The sequence below is a fragment of the Pleurodeles waltl genome, chromosome 5 (genome assembly GCF_031143425.1).
Source record: "Pleurodeles waltl isolate 20211129_DDA chromosome 5, aPleWal1.hap1.20221129, whole genome shotgun sequence".
NCBI classification, from domain to species: Eukaryota; Metazoa; Chordata; class Amphibia; order Caudata; family Salamandridae; genus Pleurodeles; species Pleurodeles waltl.
Window position 1 is genome coordinate 1,010,259,647 of NC_090444.1, and position 20,643 is coordinate 1,010,280,289.

The 20,643-nt window shown below is 43.9% G+C and overlaps 1 protein-coding gene across 4 annotated transcripts in view; it reads right to left on the reverse strand.

Moving 5' to 3' along the window:
• The window catches only part of TAB2 (TGF-beta activated kinase 1 (MAP3K7) binding protein 2), a 190,732-nt gene extending 170,488 nt beyond the window's left edge, over positions 1–20,244 (reverse strand). The window contains exon 1 of one of the 4 annotated variants that reach the window (XM_069235181.1): positions 19,772–20,244. The gene's annotated coding sequence lies outside the window, so the exon portion shown is untranslated. The remainder of the gene's footprint in view (positions 1–19,771) is intronic. The other 3 variants (XM_069235180.1, XM_069235179.1, XM_069235182.1) reach the window with 3 other exon arrangements.
• Between the last annotated feature and the right edge of the window lie 399 nt (positions 20,245–20,643).

Sequence of the window (20,643 nt, forward strand, 5' to 3'; positions counted from 1 at the left end):
AAGAATAACCTAAGAAAGTGAGATGAACGCCGGTCTAGATGATGTTCGATTCCAATTCACAGATTATATAGTCACCCAAACCATTCCACCCCATTTTTAAAAGCACAGGATGTGGCAACAAAATTATTATAATACTTGTCTTCAGGTTTGTGGATGGTGGATCCCAAACAACTCACTAAACGCAATCTTTAGAGATAAATATTGCAACCCACTCTAGGTGTGCATTGGATAGCTTTACTAATTTTTACGCATTTCTATACTTTACTGTCACATCACTGGTGACATCAGTTTACCTCGATGAGCCACACAAACTAACTCCTTCTGCTGACGACCTGTGGCCCTGCAAAATCTAGAAGGAATTACTAAACAATTTAAGTCTTAATCCAACAGGAAATTGCCTAATGTTGACAAGTTACTCCATAAAATTCATAAAGAACTCACTGTAATGTTGGCGACTACCACATTACTTAAAAACAGAGAAGCTGCAGGAGTTACCAATCCCTCCCGGAAAACTACTAAATTGGGATACCTAAACAGGCTGCTTTCACATTATGTGCCTCTGTGAGGCACCTGGGGTTGGACTTCATCCTCCAGAAGATTGTGTATGTTCAAAGGAGGAGAGGCACTTATGCTACTGTGCTAAAAGCACTTTGAGATCCCTGCAGTGCTGGGCACGCCCGGGTGAAGACCGGGCCAATAGCGTGCCTGTCTGCCCCAGCCCACACCTGGACGAGGCTGGGCTGTGCACTGCTCTTGGTATTCGATTTCTGCTGTGCAACTAGCGGCCGATTCCCTGCGGATGGTTAACTATCTCCAGTAAGGTTGATGCATGTAATCCCCTATGCCTGGTTTTTCCCTTTATGTTGAGTAGATAGTGCAAAAAAAATATCACTTTGCACTATCTTTTTCACAGATATTGTCAAATGGGGAAAGAAGAGTCTTTCTACGAGTAAGGGTGGGGAAAAAAGGTTCATGTTCCACTTCCTCTAGAACGTTTTACCTTACTATGGCGATGGGCACTATCTCTACAGCACTAAATCTGGTAGAAGACCACACAGAAGCAGTATAAAAGTTGATTACTGACCCATCCTCACTACCCGAAGTCCAAATCAGGGTGCCCACTGCAGAGTCTAATCTGGCCCCTGACGAAACCACAAAGGAGGATGTTTTGCCATTGAACCCCAAACAGCAGAGGCGGAATAGGGGCAAATTTAAAATTCATGTGTAGTGCATGACAATTTGAACAACATTGTGTCCAGCTTGTCTGGCCCCACCGCATTCAATGCCAATAATACACCCCCTTCTAAAAGGAAGTGGGGAAAAGGGAAAACAAGTAGGCCTCCCCAAAAAGATCTTGTTTCTTCAGACTCTCTCCACATGGACGGGATTGGTGCATCTTTACTGTCAGGTTCAACTCAGATAACAGTCAACAACCCTTTTACCATGGACAACATTCATGCCACGTTTCAAACATGTTGTCAACCTTTTAAAGCAGGCGTGGAGGTTAAAGTCTTTCCAACAGGACATTTTGGACCAGATCAAATTATTAAAGGAAAAAAATGAATCTCTGTCTGAGGCACTTAAAGCCATACCAGATATCACAGGGGAGCATTGTGAAGCTCCTCAATAGGCGTGCTTAACTCACCATAACGCCATTAATAGCCCCTTAGGCCAACTGACTAAGATGGCCACGCACAGTGCTACCTCTGACGAGGGGATTAAAGATTCTATAGCCCATGTGCAGGTGGCCAGCCGTCACTCCTCTTTCAGGAACTCACATCCAGTAGGCCCTTACTTTAGCTTCAAGGGGCAATCTGTCCAACTACATCTTCCTCCCTAATGTACCCTGTACACGATCATCTTGGAGGGAGTTACAACTTTGGAGGAAGTAGTCCAGAGTACAGTCAAAACCTCATCTAAAAAGCTTTGCACTGGTGCAAAAAAACATGCAGCTGTCAAAGCGATTTAGTGGATAACATCATTATGGCCTGTAAGTTGAGATGGGTGGGCACTTTGCCCAAAATATCGAGGGTGGGGGAACGAATGTGTTGTTATTAACTTTAAAGATCCAGATTTTGTACGTTTTTTGCTGTAACGTTTGGGCTATATATCAAATCAGCAAATCGAAATGCGTGCCCTTCCACTAGGGTTTTTTGTACTGCCCACCACCCATTCACACCACCTGGCATAGACATAGCTTCAAAAATGTTTATGTGTGCATGACACAGGTTACAAGTATTACCACATACAGTTTTTAACCTCTATCAGGCCTTTCAGATATTGATTGATGGTATATGCCTCACAGCTCCTTTGGGTCTATTAGTTATCCAGAAATTATTCTTGGTCTGTCTAGTCCTCCCCAGACGTCTACAAACCCAGAAACTGCTCTTGATCCGGCTAGTCCTCCCCAGATGGCTTCAAATCCAAGGATGGCTCAGAAAATAGTCAAGACATCCTCTGACTTTCAGCTATTATTTTGGCATATTGCAGGGATATGACAGAAATTGAGAAATGAGGACTGGTTATCCTTCAAATCTTGAATTAATATGCTGTGAAGAGACGTGGGCTATCGACCCAATCCATGTTGGGGGGTTTCAAATCTTTTTTTTGCAGCCACCCCTCAGTCCCAGGAAGGGAAAAACGGGGTTTGGCTGCCCTTGTCTCAATTGCCACCAGGAAACTGAATGTCAAAGCCTTGGTTTTTAAACCATGTTTTCAGATTTTATAGTTGTCTAAGTCAAATTCAGTCACTGTATTACAATTTTTTTTTTTCTTTCAGCACAACCAGTGGATCTTATTAATGAGCTGGAGACAACTGTAGTAGGATGTATAGTGAAAGAAATCATGCACCGCTGATTTTAATATTGTTAAATGTTTCCATAACTGCGATCTTAGCTGTGGAATTACGGATGGACAAACCGAAAACATTAGCCAATTCATACATTCAGCATATGATCCAGATAGTTCCTACACAATCTTTTTTTTTTTCATTAGATACATAAAGCTTAGGTTTTACCACATCCCAAATTTTTTGGAAGAGTCAAAAGTAGCATAATATATTTTGTTTTACTTTCGGCTGTCCTGGCCTCTAAATTAGTTAGGTACGAGTTGCTACCATTCAGTGATCATAATCTAATAATCATCATCAGTTTTTTAATCTGTGCAATCTAGATTTAAAAATACGATTAGGCCCCCTTTACAATACTCTGTCCACAAGGGAGGATTGTGGGGTGGTCGGGGGGGTGGGGGGGTGGATGTGCACAAATAAATGGGAACACATTGAACAAAATACATTTTTCAAAGACTTGATTGTTAACTCTTACAAGGATATAATGAATTGTCTAGCTGACGATGCTGACCCTGTGAAAATTCCTGATAGTTTTACTGCGATTTGTAGAACAGCTTCTCGTATGTTAAAAAGGGAAAAAACAGTAAAAGATTATCCAGATCACTCATTGTTCAATTTGGATTGCACCAGTCCCCTTAAAAAAAAAAAGCCACTTACAAAATTCTGCGCAATTTAGGTGCTATAAAGGATGCCAGACAGAAACACTAAAGTGCCATACATATTAGAAAGCAGGAAGTTAGACCTAAAGCTTGGAAAGACTTGGAAGGAGCAGACCAGCTCATGGAGATTGTAAATCGCCCCTTTTTTTCCCCTGAACAGGCATAATAAGACACATTCCGGAAAGTGAATGGGTTCTGCACTGCTCCCAAATATATGATACTGGCAACCTGGTACTAGACCAACCACCCAGTGTTGTTTGCTCAGTGCCTCCCTCATTGCAGAACAATGATTACGCGAGTCTATTGAAGTGGCAGATGTTTTTAATGCCATCAGGAGCTCTGCAGCTGGGAAAGCACCAGGACAATGGGGTTCCTGTTGATTCCGTCAGGCACGATTCCTCCTTTGGGGCTCCCTTAATAACTAACGCACTTAGAGCTGCTATAAGGGAGGTTCCTATTGATTCCTGTAGGGAATCTATTACAATGCCTATTTTTTAAAAAGGTGAAAGGAACCGCCTAGCTTGTTACCCCCTTGCTCTTTATTAGACTCTTCAGTTAATATTTTATGGTGTATAATCCTGGAAGACTGGGCTGAGGCCAGCTTCTTTTTTTCCAGAGGGCCAATATGGGTTTCGGCCAGAGATAGGCACTGTCGAACAAGTGCTTAAGGTATAGTTAATACTAGGGAAATATATGTCATAGCCAGGAGACGTGCCATACATATGGCATTTATGGACCACTCCTGTTCCTTCGACCTAGTGGACTGGGGGGGTGGTGGTGGCAGGGGGAGGGGGCGGGAAGGTATGGGAATTGATTGAACAAACAGGTATCTATCCTCCTCACATGTGCTGTCTCGAAGAAACATGATGTATTCAATATGTAGCTTCAGCCCGCCCATAAGCTTACTATTTGTTCCCTCCCTTGTCGCTCTCGTAGCCTTCATTCCCGTTGTTCCATGGCATGCATTGGTCATGCCTCTTCTTGTGTTCAACCGTCTCATGGAGCATGAACCAAATACTTCTATTTATTTGTATCTCTCCAAAGCTCCAATGTTAGGAGCTACTTTGTTTTCACTCTCCGTTTGCGTTGCCTCTCTTTATTTTATTACTGCATCCCCATCATCAGCTGCACTCCCCCTTCTCTTCTTTTGTTTGTGTTTCATCATTCCTAGGTGTCCTGCTGGTCTCAAGTGTGTGTAGATGTTCAAATATTGCCGCCCAGGCAGCACGGGAGAGATTTGCAAATGTGAAAGTGCGTCCAGATGTAGGAAGAGGTAGCCTAAGGGCTAGGTAGGGTGTAGGAAAGTACCATCTTGCCTGGCATGTTACCCCCATATTTCACTGTATATATGTTGTTTTAGTCTATGTGTCACTGGGACCCTGCCAGGCAGGGCCCCAGTGCTCACAAGTATGTGCCCTGTATGTGTTCCCTGTGTGATGCCCAACTGTCTCACTGAGGCTCTGCTAACCAGAACCTCAGTGGTTATGCTCTCTCTGCTTTCCAAATTTGTCACTAACAGGCTAGTGACTAAATTTACCAATTCACATTGGCATACTGGTACACCCATATAATTCCCTTGGATATGGTACCGAGATACCCAGGGTATTTGGGTTCCAGCAGATCCCTATGGGCTGCAGCATTTATTTTTGCCACCCATAGGGAGCTCTGACAATTCTTACACAGACCTGCCAGTGCAGCCTGCGTGAAGTAACGTCCACGTTATTTCACATCCATTTACCACTGCACATAGGTAACTTATAAGTCACCTATATGTCTAACCTTTACCTGGTGAAGGTTGGGTGCCAAGTTACTTAGTGCGTGGGCACCCTGGCACTAGCCAAGGTGCCCCCACATTGTTCAGGGCAAATTCCCTGGACTTTGTGAGTGCGGGGACACCATTACACGTGTGCACTATACATAGGTTACTACCTAAGGATAGCGTCACAATGGTAACCACGAACATAGCCATGTAACATGTCTAAGATCATGGAATTGTCACCCCAATACCATTCTGGTATTGGGGGACAATTCCATGATCCCTGGGTCTCTAGCACAGAACCCAGGTACTGCCAAACTGCCTTTCCGGGGTCTCCACTGAAGCTGCTGCCGCCGCCAACCCCTCAGACAGGTTTCTGCCCCCCTGGGGTCCAGGCAGCCCTTGCCCAGGAAGGCAGAACAAAGGATTTCCTCTGAAGAGGGTGTTACACCCTCTCCCTTTGGAAATAGGTGTGAAGGGCTGGGAAGGAGTAGCCTCCCCCAGCCTCTGGAAATGCTTTGATGGGCACAGATGGTGCCCATCTCTGCATAAGCCAGTCTACACCAGTTCAGGGATCCCCCAGCCCTGCTCTGGCATGAAACTGGACAAAGGAAAGGGGAGTGACCACTCCCCTGACCAGTAACTCCCAGGGGAGGTGCCCAGAGTTCCTCCAGTGTGTCCCAGACCTCTGCCATCTTGGAAACAGAGGTGTTGAGGGCACACTGGACTGCTCTGAGTGGCCAGTGCCAGCAGGTGACGTCAGAGGCTCCTTCTGATAGGCTCTTACCTCTCTGGGTAGCCAAACCTCCTTTTCTGGCTATTTAGGGTCTCTGCTTTGGGGCATTCTTCAGATAACGAATGCAAGAGCTCACCAGAGTTCCTCTGCATCTCCCTCTTCACCTTCTACCAAAGGATCGACCGCTGACTGCTCCAGGAAGCCTGCAAAACCGCAACAAAGTAGCAAGACGACTACCAGCAACATTGTAGCACCTAATCCTGCCGTCTTTCTCAACTGTTTCCAGGTGGTGCATGCTCTGGGGGTAGCCTGCCTTCACCCTGCACCAGAAGCTCCGAAGAAATCTCCTGTGGGTCGACGGAATCTTACCCCTGCTAACGCAGGCACCAAAAGACTGCATCACCGGTCCTCTGGGTCCCCTCTCATCCGGACGAGCGTGGTCCCTGGAACACAGCAACTCTGTCCAAGTGACTCCCACAGTCGAGTGACTCTTCAGTCCAAGTTTGGTGGAGGTAAGTCCTTGCCTCCCCACGCTAGACTGCAGAGCTGTGTACCGCGTGATTTGCAGCTGCTCCGGCTCCTGTGCACTCTTTCAGGATTTCCTTTGTGCACAGCCTAGCCTGGGTCCCCAGCACTCCGTCCTGCAGTGCACAACCTTCTCAGTTGTCCTTCGATGTCGTGGGACCCCCTTTTATGACTCCGCGTGGGACTCCGGTTAACTCTTCTTTTAAGTGCCTGTTGGGGTACTTCTGCGGGTGCTGCCTGCTTCTGTGAGGGCTCTCTGAGTTGCTGAGCGCCCCCTCTGTCTCCTCCTCCAGAAGGCGACATCCTGATCCTTCCTGGTCTTCAGCAGCACCCAACAACCTCTACCGCGACCCTTGCAGCTAGAAAGGCTTGTTTGCAGTCTTTCTGCGAGGGAACACCTCTGCAAGCTTCATCGCGACATCGGACACCCGTCTTCCAAAGGAGAAGTTCCTAGTCCTCTTCTTTCTTGCAGAACCCCAAGCTTCTTCCAACCGGAGGCAGCTTCCTTGCACCTTCATCCGGGGTTTCCTGGGCTCCTGCCCCCCCCCCACTGGACACTGTTGCGACTATTGGACTTGGTCTCCTTGTCTTACAGGTACTCATGTCCGGAAATCCTTTGTCAGTGCACTGTTGGTGTTTGTTCTTCCTGCAGAATTCCCCTATCACGACTATTGTGCTCTCTGGGGGTAGTAGGTGTACTTTACTCCTACTTTTCAGGGTCTTGGGGTGGGGTATTTTTCTAACCCTCACTGTTTTCTTACAGTCTCAGCGACCCTCTACAAGCTCACATAGGTCTGGGGTCCATTTGTGGTTCGCATTCCACTTTTGGAGTATATGGTTTGTGTTGCCCCTATACCTATGCTTGCCTATTGCAACCTATTGTAATTCTACACTGTTTGCATTACTTTTCTTGCTCTTACTTACCTAATTTGGGTTTGTGTACATATAACTTGTGTATATTACTTACCTTCTTACTGAGGGTACTCACTGAGATACTTGTGGCATATTGTCATAAAAATAAAGTACCTTTATTATTAGTAACTCTTTGTATTGTGTTTTCTTAGGATATTGTGCATATGATATAAGTGGTATAGTAGGAGCTTTGCATGTCTCCTAGTTCAGCCTAAGCTGCTTTGCCATAGCTGCCTTCTATCAGTCTAAGCTGCTAGAAACACCTCTTCTACACTAATAAGGGATAACTGGACCTGGCACAAGGTGTAAGTACCTCTGGTACCCACTACAAGCCAGGCCAGCCTACGGATGGACAAACCGAAAACATTAGCCAATTCATACATTCAGCATATGATCCAGATAGTTCCTACACAATCTGGTTTTTTTCAACAGATACATAAAGCTTAGGTTTTACCAGATCCCAAATTTTTTTGGGAACAGTCAAAAGTAGCATAATATATTTTGTTTTACTTTTGGCTGTCCTGGCCTCTAAATTAGTTAGGTACGAGGTGCTACCATTCAGTTATCATAATCTAATAATCATCAATGTTTTAATTTGTGCAATCTAGATTTAAAAATACGATTAGGCCCCCTTTACAATACTCTGTCCACAAGGGAGGGTTGTGGGGTGGTCGGGGGGGGGGGTGGATGTGCACAAATAAATGGGACACTTTGAACGAAATACATTTTTCAAAGACTTGATTGTTAACTCTAACAAGGATATAACGTACTGTCTAGCTGACGATGCTGACCCTGTGAAAATTCCTGATAGTTTTACTGCGATTTGTAGAACAGGTTCTCGTATGTTAAAAAGGAAAAAAACAGTAAAAGATTATCCAGATCACTCATTGTTCAATTTGGATTGCACCAGTCCCCTTAAAAAAAAGCCACTTACAAAATTCTGCGCAATTTAGGTGCTATAAAGGATGCCAGACAGAAACACTAAAGTGCCATACATATTAGAAAGCAGGAAGTTAGACCTAAAGCTTGGAAAGACTTGGAAGGAGCAGACCAGCTCATGGAGATTGTAAATCGCCCCTTTTTTTTCCTGAACAGGCAAAATAAGACACATTCCGGAAAGTGACTGGGTTCTGCACTTCTCCCAAATATTTGATCCTGGCAACCTGGTACTAGACCAACCACCCACTATTGATTGCTCAGTGCCTCCCTCAATTGCAGAACAATGATTACGCAAGTCTATTGAAGTGGCAGATGTTTTTAATGCCATCAGGAGCTCTGCAGCTGGGAAAGCACCAGGACAATGGGGTTCTTGTTGATTCCGTCAGGCATGATTCCACCTTTGGGGCTCTCTTAATAACTAACGTACTTAGAGCTGCTATAAGGGAGGGTCCTATCGATTCCTGTAGGGAATCAATTACAATGCCTATTTTTTAAAAAGGTGAAAGGAACCGCCTCGCTTGTTACCCCCTTGCTCTTTATTAGACTCTTCAGTTAATATTTTAGGGTGTGTAATCCTGGAAGACTGGGCTGAGGCCAACTTATTTTTCCCCCAGAGGGCCAATATGGGATTCTGCCAGGGTAGGCACTGTCGAAAAAGTGCTTAAGTTATAGTTAATACTACGGAAATATATGTCATAGCCAGGAGACGTGCCATACATATGGCATTTATGGACCACTCCTGTGCCTTCGACCTAGTGGACTGGGGGGTGGTGGTGGGAGGGGGCGGGGAGGTATGGGAGTTGATTGAACAAACAGGTATCTATCCTCCTCACATGTGCTGTCTCGAAGAAACATGGTGTATTCAATATGTAGCTTCATCCTGCCCTAAGCTTACTATTTGTTCCCTCCCTTGTCGCTCTGGTAGCCTTCATTCCCGTTGTTCCATGGCATTCATTGGTCATGCCTCTTCTTGTGTTCAACCGTCTCATGGAGCATGAACCAAATACTTCTATTGTACTTGTATCTCTCCAACGCTCCAATGTTAGGAGCTTCTTTGTTTTCACTCTCCGTTTGCATTGCCTCTTTTTATTTTATTACCGCATCCCCATTATCAGCTGCACTCCTCCTTCTCTTCTTTTGTTTGCGTTTCATCACTCCTAGGTGTCCTGCTGGTCTCAAGTGTGTGCAGACGTTCAAATATTGCCGCCCGGCAGCACGGGAGAGATTTGCAAATGTGAAAGTGCGGCCGGATGTAGGCAGGGGTAGCCTAAGGGCTAGGTAGGGCTGCAGACTTTTTAACATGGAGAATCCCGGAATTGGTGAAACAGCCCGTTATTCTCTCCCTTATGTGCCCCCCATAACATACCACCACCCAACGTTCTGTGTTCCTGTGTCCTTTACATCCCCACCCCTCCCCCCCAAGTTGTGAGCTCTCTCTCGTCTGCTTTTCCACTTAACTCACCACCTTCCTGACCTTCTTTCTGTCGGCTTGTGTTCTTCTCCCTCCCTGAAATTCTCCAGGCCACCCATCCTCCGTGTTGCACTTAATACCCTATAACGCCTTGACGTCTGTTCTTCCAGGCAGAGAAATTAATTTCCCTGGGCGCAATATGGCATGCCTCATCGAGGGGTGATAGTTTTTCCTTCACCTATACGATGCTTGAACCAAGACACACATGGAGCTAAATATAATGCACCCATCTAAAGCCCAACATTGTTCAAAATAACGATTTTATTAAACACCAGAAAATATATCACATTAATTGTGTACAACTCTCTCTTTTGAGTTTAGATGGTGTATAGCATAATTGATATTACCTTAGTAGCTATAGACTATTTCAAAATGTTGCCCTAGGAGAGTGCTAGCAAACGTGCAGTCTCTCTCTTAATGGTGTATTCTTGTTGGGCCAGCTCAATGGTGGAGCTTTGTCGCCTGTAGTAGATACATTGCTTCGGTTGCATGCCCAGCTCTTCCTTTGGAATTTGACAGTAAATATGTTCGCCTTTCACTGGAGCTCTGCTTTTTCTGACTGCTTCTGGAAGCTGCATCAGGTCTTGACTCCTATTTTCTAACAAGATTCGGCCACGCTAATCTGTCTCCTTTGTTTGTAAAGGGATTAATGGTTTGGTATAGGTACCATAATATAGCATACATAATTGAAAAATATTTTTTTTAAATGTACCTTGTTCTGAACCCATTCATTTCCTTTACAATAAAGCAAGACGCTGGGCTTAGAGCCCACCCATTGATTACCATTACCTGCCTTTTTTGTCACTCTCATTGGTTGCATCTTATTCCTTAGCTTGTGTTGGCTTTACTTCCTCATCTTGTTTGTCTCTACCCTGGAGTATGGACCTATTAGTTGTGTTCTTCCACTGGTCACTTTTCAGGTGTTCAGGGATGTGGAATTCCTATCCCGGGACATCTTGTTTGGGGTCAAGGGCAACAAGTTTTTATGTTTACTTTGTCCTTGGGACAAGTAGGCCCAACCCCCTACAGCACAAACCCTTTGGCTGCCTGTTTACAGAGAGTGGAACTCTGTGCAGTTGAGGTAATGTGTTTCCAAAAGATAATGCTGTTCGAACTTGTATTTATGGTTCATTATTTGAAAGCCTTCATTATTAGGGTGGGTGCTGTAAATAACTGTTTTAAGGTCACACTTCACTTCTGACGTTGGTTCCAGTACAAAAAAAACAAAAACGTGTATACACATGTTTGAAAAGTTTAGGCTATGAGGCTAAGTATAATGCTCCCAGAATGCTCTCTGACTAGATGCAAATGAAGTGTCATTTAGTAAAATGTGTTGATGCATGCTAGTATTTCCCAAAAATATTTCTAATGGAAAATCCGTGTAACTATTTTCAACACGATTATGGGAAGCATGAAAATAAACAAACACTGACAAAGCCAACTGATCTGACATATTTTTATAAGTCTTAGTTTCATCAATGCGTGTCTTGTTTTGACATGGCTTTTGTAACACTTTATTGTTGTGGGAGCTACCAGGCCCTCAACATTGTAACAAACACTGACAAAACCCCCCCAAAACGTTTTTGAACTCTAAAAGCACACGTTGCCACCAGCGGCATAACAAAGGCCCCACAGCCGCCCTCCAGGGAGCCTCTTCAGCACAGCACCTGCCCTGAGTGAGTCTGGAGAGGGGGCTCCTCCATGTTCTTTGCAAAGGGGCACCCTCCAGTTTTGTTACGTCACCGATTGCCACTGTAGTTCCTGACACTGAACAAAACTACTTTGTGTGGCAATATGCTCCTTCTGGAAGAGCAGAATGCGATCACTCACAGTAAAGCCAGCCGAAAGAGAGAGAAATAGAAGTTTAATAAAAACAAAATGTATTTGTTAACACCAGACCTAATTAGGGACCAAGACCCACATGTAGGTAGCTTTTTGCATGTCGCAAACAGCGACTTTCGCTGTTTGCGACGTGCAAAAAGCACATTGCGATGCACAACCCAGTTTTGCGATTCGGTAACCTGGTTAACGAATCGCAAAACGGGTTTGCGACTCGCAATTAGTAAGGGGTGTTCCCTTCCTAATTGCGACTTGCAGTGCAATGTAGGATTGTTTTGTGACCGCGAACGCAAACCAATCGCAGTTTGCACCCATTTCAAATGGGTGCTAACACTTTCGCAAAAGGGAAGGGATCCCCATGGGACCCCTTCCCCATTGTGAATGTCACTGTAAACATTTTTTCAGAGCAGGCGGACCACTGCCTGCTCTGAAAAAATGAAACGAAAACGTTTCATTTTTCATTTTTGTTATGCATCTCGTTTTCCTTTAAGGAAAACGGGCTGCATTACAAAAAAAAAAAAAAAATGCTTTATTGAAAAGCAATCACAGACATGGTGGTCTGGTGTCTCCAGCAGGCCACCATTCGCGAGGGGGTCGCAAATTGTGACCCACCTCATGATTATTCATGAGGTGGGCATTTGCGAAGCCCTTGCGAATCACAGATGGTGTCAGGGACACCATCCTACATTCGGATTTGCGACTCGCAATTTGCAGGTTGCAAATCTGAACCTACCTACATGTGGCCCCAAATCCTTAAAGAAAGTCACAAAAGTGCACCCATGGTATATGTCGTACCCCCATAAAATATTTGTGAACTGTATTTTAGCATGGGTAAATACGATGTGTAGATTTGCTCATGTAAAAATCTATTGAGCATTTGCAAGTTCATTTTCCCTCCAGCCACTTTCTTCCTAACCCTGGAAGAAGTTCTAATTCTGCCATTGTCGGGAGTAAATGTCCAACCTTTCTTATTATGGGAAAATATTAGAGAGAAGCTGGTAAAAATCTTTAAAACATGCAGGTTAGTAGGTTTGCAGACTCAAAGGCATTCCAGCCCTGGAACTATTGCTTTCTGCTTCCTCCAGCCCCAGTAGGCAGATCTGCAGAAAGGTGGCAAAATAAGGAAATTGCTGCAGTAGGGATTGAAACTGCAAGTATTCAAGCCCTACTATGGTAGTAGCCCTGGAATAATCAGAGAGGCTATTATCAGAGCACTTACATAATGAGATTGCTGCCATAATTTGTCGCCACACTACATGGCACCAAAGGGACAAGTAGATCTTCTTACAGGACAAGTAGACTTGAGAAGCAACCTGTCCCCTGGACAAGTAGATATTTTAATAAATTCCACACCCCTGGGTGTTACTCTTCCCTTTTTGTTTAGGCATGCAGCAAGAGTGGCTGTGTTTTACTGTTCCCTCATGCACTTTTTCCCCTCTTCTGCGCTCAGTTTGCTCTGTCCCCCCCCTTCCGTGATACGCACACCCTCATTGCATTCTTACATTACACCCTCCTTGTTGCTTCCCCCACCTGTGTTCTTTAGCACCCCCCAAAGTTAATTTCTTGACTCAAGTTGCACATGTGCTGTCTCAAGGAGAGACAGGTTGTATATTCTTTGAGGGCTTCAGCTCACCCATAAGCTTCTCATTTACTGGCTCCATCGCCACTCTTCTAATTTTTCTCCACATTCGTATTGGCATGCATGCCTCATGCCTCTTCCTGCCTTTACCCCTCTCCCCCAAGAGCAGGGACCCATTACTACCATTCATTCCCTCCTCCCAGTTTAGATTGTGTTTAGGGGCTACTTTCTTTATTTCAGTTTTTAACGTGAGCACTTATATTTCAGCCACTCTGATGTGCATGCAATCTATAAAAGAATAGAGCAGCGCTCTTGTTCAGACCACTATATTTGGTTTGTATGCTTACTTTGTCAACAGTTGGTAATAAAGTGCCACTCTAAGTGCACACCGGAAGGCTGTAAATGTCACTCATTCCAGAAGCATAGGAAAGTAACTTGTATGCATACCAAAAATTTGGCAGCTATGCACGTAAGCTGGAGAGTCTCGAACTGCAAACTTCGAGAACTTCTTTTCGAGTGATAATGCGAGAACTCAGTCTAGTCTTTATAGCATTTCCGCCACCACCAGGTGTGTTTTGCGCAAGCCAGGAATGTTTAGGAAACCACAACACACCCAGTTATCGGTGATCGCTCTCCGATGACGTGCCGATTGTGATTGGTGCTGAGGCCGCTGATGGATACTGTAGTCTTGCACACGTTTTTGGTGTGAGCATCATGACAGATGGAGAAGGGATCCCGCTATTTAGACAAGGTGAAGGACAGGGAAAGCAATCTCTGCTCACTAATCTACCCACTGTTGGTCTTCTTATGTGAGTGCATGTCACTGCTGCCACGTGCACTGTTTTCGGAGCACCTTACTGGAAGACTGCTATTAGAGAGTTACCTGACAATTCAGGTAAGCAGGTGTCAGCAGGAAGACCATGTTCTTCTAATAACCTTTTTTAGGAAATTATTTTAATCGGCTAATCGGTTTAGCACACTTTGTTTAAGTTAAATGAGCCAGGGCATGTCTGCTGAGATCCAGTAGGTTGGTAACATTTAACACTGGTGGGTGACACTGGCTTTCAGGCACCCTCCTGTACTTGTCCCCGTTTTAAGATCTTTTTTTGCTAGTGTATCTCTATTATCGTAACCATAGGAGGCCTTTTCTTTAGTTAAGTTTTCACAGGTTGCTCCCTGATGCTGGTATGTCAACATTGTCTACCCTCCGACTTCGGTTCCATCCAGCTCACAGCTGGTAGGCATATGCTCTCCAATCACCGAGCAAGCCAATAGGTCTTGGCAATCCAAAAGTTACAGGTGTTGGCAGTGTTAATGCATAGTGTATATTAATAAAAAAGCCTGAGCTGTACACAAATGCATTAATATTGCCAACACCTATAGCTCTTGTATTGCCAAAAACCATTGGCTTTGCCAATCCTTGTTATTTTTATTAATGCCTCAGCTTTGTTTTTAATTTTCATGCAGTAAGGATGTTCCCAAAATAGGCCCTTGTTTGATTCGCGTACCTGTATATGCGGACGATAGGGTTCTTATTTCCTGCACAGTTAATGGATTACAGATCCTCTTAAATGCTTTTAACGGCTTTTTGAGAAATGTTAATTTGAAGGTCAATCACCAAAAATCTTTTATATTGACTTGTGGCCCATAAAATACTTGATCAAAAAGCTTTTATATCGCTAAGGTATCTAATTTTAATTATTTTGGCATTTTGTTCGATGTCAAGTTAACATTGAACAGGCAAACTACTCAGAGAACACAGAAGATGTTAGAGTCTTGTGAAACAATATGCAATTTTGCAAACAAAGCTAGGCCACAAGTCACTCAGAGAGATGACCTTGTTATATAGGAGTATATGCCTTTCAGTTGGGACAGACGTATGGGGATATGCTGGACTGGGTAGTTTGCAGGCAGTTGAAAATATTTTTTTTTGTAGACTTCTGGTCATTCCCATACTACGCCAAGTTTTGTTTCTCATCTTGAACTTGTATAGGTGTTCTGGAGGATCAAGTAATACTGGCTCACTTACTATAGTTGAAGAAACTGTGGGCAACACCAGAGACCAGTTTTTCTTGAAAGGTTTTAGGGGAATATTTTAGCTTAAGTAATATTACCGCTATTAGCTGGCTAGCATACGTCAAGAATAACTTTTGTGATCTGAAGCCAAGCCTTTTTCTGATTCCCTTGGTCGTATTACTCCCCACTTAAAGGAGTTGTTAATACAAAGTTTCTTGGAGAGAGGGAGAAGGCCAGAATAGCGAGTCCCTCGGTGTAGTCTTGATTCTTCAATACGTGCCAATTTAAACTACCTCAAGGATGGAACACTACTTATCTTGGATTGAGAACCCCGAGCAAAGATTTTATCTAACACATCTAAGATTAAGTACGGTCCACTTTTTAGTACCTTTCTCTCAGAAAGGGTTTGCTTCACTCCCTTGTTGTCCCAGTGATGGTACCTATGTCACATTGTATGCTATTTTGCACTTTAAGATCTCTATTTTTTCGTCAAATGAATTTTACTACATATCAAGAAAGGCTGCATTTTCTTTTACAATCTCTAGACTCACCTACAATATGTTTCAGTTATACATTTTATTTCTTCTGCTTTAAAACGAAGGTGCAAATATGCTTCATTCATAGGTCGATTATAGATCTTTGCCTAGTTGTACAGTATTCATTTTTTTTTTTAACTTACTGTTTGTTAACCAATGCGTCAAGACTGCTTGTCTGTATTGAAGTATCCCCTGTATACTGTTATCCTAACAGTAGGAGCCCAAATATGTGGCTTTAATTTTATAGACAATGTTGCGGTGGTCAGTAATCAAGTTTTAAGTTGTGTTTATTAAAAGGGGCATGTATTTTGTGTTTTTAAGTTGTGATATTAATTTGACTTTTTGACATACCAATGTTGAAAGTATTTTTTTGTGAATGAATGACGATGTTTTATTATGTGCTTTTAAGGTAATATTTTGACCAGATAAAGATTTTTGACTGACTGACAACTAAACTGGTTTCCTTAAAACAATCTCCTTTGGTCCCCAGGTCATACACACTGTTGCCGGGAGAGTGTTATTTGTTTATATCGATTTCACTGTCAAACCATTACCATGTGGTAATTTCCTCAGGGACTAAAATATCATCATAGACCATCCCATCCCATCATCATATTTCAGGTCATATAATATAAAAACACAAAAGTAATATTATATGAATAATATTTTTAGGAAAGAGTTGAGACAAGAGTAAGGATATGGGGTTACCGGGAAAGGAGCAAAGGAATGGGTAAGTGTACAGGTTCAAGGATAAGAGACTAAACGTAGGGGTCAGGGGTTAAGAATGAGGAGGCGCAAGTAAGTTTAAGAGAGTATAGATCAGGATTACGTGTAGGGGGCTAAAGGGCAAGGCGGTACAGATAAGGTGCAAGAAAGTAAAAGGTTAAGGACATAGTGTTTAGTGTAAATGGAAACACTCTTACACATAACTCTTGACACTTAACTCCACACCCTTAATCCCTTACTCCCACCATTACCCTTTAAACCAATGGTCTTCGAAAATGTTAATGCTGCACCCCCCAGTAAAACATTTTTTTTATATATTTTGATATTGTGCCCACCCTCCCAACACAAACTTTTCACAATTATTAAAGTGGCAGTATTTACATGTGCACATTGCAGTTAAGTTCTGTTTTAAAAAATGCAATCAAATACATGATGCCAAACATACCATTCTGGTCAGGCAGGCCTTACTAATATGCAAAGGTATTATTAGAAGTTGGGGTGAGTTTTTTGACGAGTATGTGGAGTCCCTTGGAGTTCCTTCCCTTTTGACACATACTCCCGGATTGGACATAATGACAAAACATGTTAGTTATGGCCCATTACAGAACTGTTCACTACTGTTTATTTTTCAGCAAGAACAAAAAGGTATATATCTGAATATTAATTCTTTTTGACACAACTTCCCCTCTGGGATCACTTGATTCCCCCCCCCCCCCCTTTTCAGGGATACCAGACCCTTTACACCGTTAGTCTAATACCTATATGAATCTGTTGCTTGTTTAAAAAAAGATGGTACAGTAAAAGACAAGATTAATGTTGAAGAAATTAGATGGAAACGAAGCAGCTAAAGAGGACTTACCAACAGAATTATTATGAAATAGTACTCAAAGAAAAATCTGTAAGGGGTCATAGACAAGCAGCAGGTGAGGAAAAAGTACATGTCTGCATTGCCTGTACCATTTCATCTTGTCTCACCACTAATCTGATGAAAAGAAATATATGCAGTGCAATATGATCTTGTCTGCAATAGTAAACGTCCCTTGCAGGGACAACTTACTGATGTATAGATCAGTAAGTAAGAGACAACTTACTGATCTATACATGGCACTAATAAATTGCCAACAAAGCAATCAACAGCATAAATATTTTTTAGATTCCAAGAACGTCTGATCACCTGCACTGGGATTTTTCTTAAAATGGATTATGACGACCTACATGACCACTGTTTCTAATTTTATAAAAATGGGTGTTGGAACACACACACAGAGGATGATGCTCCCTTTCTCCGATACTACATACTATGCACAATCAACCCTTCACTCACCATTTAATCAAATATAGGAATTTCACTCAAGGTACACTCTACGCAGTTTAGAACTGCTGCAAAAACCAATGACACTGTGGTTTTGTTAGTATGATCATGGCCATGGGAGTTATCAAACTGGTGAAGACCCAAACCGGGCAAGTTTCTGAACATACTCTACATTTGACTAAATCCTACATCTAATATTAGAGGGTAGCGCATTGAAAGATCATAGGATGACAAGCTAGCTATAGCTCAGAGTGTATATGCTCAAATGTTCATTACTATCTACATTCTACTCTTGAAAGAATGTAAAAGGATATTTAAAATAAATTAAGAAAAAAAAAACTGCAAATCTTCTTGTGGGGGCTGAAGTGGGAGGGAAGGTTGTGTGTGATCAAACTGATTTGTGCCAAATTTATTTCAAGGTTTCCCCATTTATGCAATCACGTGTTCTTCAGAGTTTGTTTGGGCTTCTGGCGGTCGCAATAGAAACCCTTCAGAGCCCCGAGATAAATCTATATCTCCTTCAATAGACTTGGCACTCTCCAAACTGGCATTTGAATTTTTGGGCAACAATTAGAAAGAGCCTGATACTGCCCATGTTAATCCATTGCTGCCCATGTTAATCCATTTTTGTCTTATTTTGTTTGTGCAACATCCAAAAGAAAACTGCTTTTTGTGCATCTGAAACATTTCTGAGAACATGACATGTTTATTGCATTAGTCACCCTCGTTCAAATACAGATTGAGAGTGCTTTTCCTCCAAGTGTTAAAGTTTCATGGAGGCAGCCGTCTAGGTGCCAATGCATACCTTCTAAATCTGTTCTCTACCCACGGCTTGCAGCAACCGGACTCAGAACCCAAAGCAGTAGGCCAAACAATTTTACTTGAATTGCAATGGTCATATCCGGTAATACCCACAATACAAATTCCACAGACATAAAAGTATTTACTCAGGTTATTTTTTTTCAAGGTATACACTTTAGTTGGAGGAAGCATGACAACGTTAAAAAGAAGAAAGCATTTTCAAAAGCAGGGGTGTCTCTGCCCCACCTTTGTTAATTTATGTGTCAATGGGCTGTTATAAAAGTTAACTAAAATTACCACTTACGCCCACAAGTACTCACAATAAACATTTGACGCCACAAACAAGGCACGTCCATAGACATTTTTGACCCAATTGTGCATGATGTATACACGCCATAAGTGTGGCGCGGCTAGGCACATTCACTCACATATCAATAAACAGAAATATTATAATAAGGCAGACAATGGGTTATTCGGAAAATACCTAGCCATGACCCGTTCTTGGTTGTGTTGAGTGCAGATCACGGGGCATGGTCAGACCATGAACACGCCCACACAGTCATGGGTGGGGAGCCCAGAACAGCCCCCGCTGAGCAGTACGAGTCCACATGCTGCCACCTCAGAGAGAAGGTGGGTCTGGAACTGCCAACATTCCAGCCTATTTTCTCTCCACCAGGAATGGCTTGATGCTCAGACTCTTGCCAGATTACCACCTGACTACATTAATAAATCCCAGTCCCACCACTGCAAAGCAGTAGATACGAAGTCTTTGGACACCTTAGCAACACACCAGGGCAGTGGGAAAGGACCCAAACATCAGCATAGCCCTACCACAGTAGGCGCAGAAATCAGTGGCAACCTAGCAAACAGAAGCAGTAGGACCAAAGGCTGCCCAACCCCACCCCCTACGGAGCAGGTCGGCCGTCAAAGTGCAACAGCAGCGCAGAACCAAAGGATCCATGGGGGTAGAGCACAGGATCTGCCGGGCGCAGCAGATAGGTAGGTGCGCACCCAGTGACCACCACAGGAACAGCAAGCAGTGGATGCGCAGCCCAACACTGGTCTGTGAGGCGATCGACAACTGCAGCGGCCCTCTGCAGGTAGAGCAGCACTCACCTCAGTCTTAGGGACCCCGGGCGGAGGTACAGGCCCGAGGTGAGTGTAGCGACTCAGAGTTGTCGTCCAAGGAGGCAGCGCGGAGAACAGCCTGAGCCCTGCGCAAAGAAGGGGTTCTCTGCAACGGTGGTGCAGGGTGGGGCCTAGGCCCGGGCTGAAAGCCGCGGTGCTCGGGAGCAGCGGGAGGGAGGGATAGTCAGAAGGGGCCCCGCAGGAGGTGACGTGCTCGAAACGTAGGTACAGACCGGGTGGCTCTTCCCAGTAGAATGCACCAAGGAACCTGTTACGGGGCGGAGTCGAAGTTTAGACTTCAGCCCGCCTTAGGGCAGAGTGGACGTGGTACCACCAATCGCGTTTAACCGAGTCATGGGAAACTTCCGGCTGCCAAGGGCACGGGCACTGGCTAATGAAATGGACTAGCAGAGTTACACACCCCTTGAAAATCAGCATATTCTGTGGTATCGTTACTAGAGCCGCCTACTTGACAGGGGCGGAACGTGAGCAGCAGCTAAGCAGAGCGCCACCGGGAGGCACGTGCACTTTCCGAGATCCTACAGCCAATGAGCAACCGTCGGTGTTTTCTCAACGAATAATACCCTCCTATTTAGTTTCCGAGGCCAGGCAGCCAATAAAAACTGGAGATGAGCGTCCCATTCCAAGCCTGTCGGCAATATTAACAAATCCGTGATCAGATACGTTTTCAATACTCAAAGAATATGTTTCCAACTACTTGATTCGTTAGGAGTATTTTAGTACTACAAGCTCTGGCGCTGCTCACAATTTACGGGACTATGCACAATAGGCTTCTGTGCAAAGTATAACCCCGGCAGACTGCGGAGACCAGAGTTTCTATGGGCCATATGTATGAACAC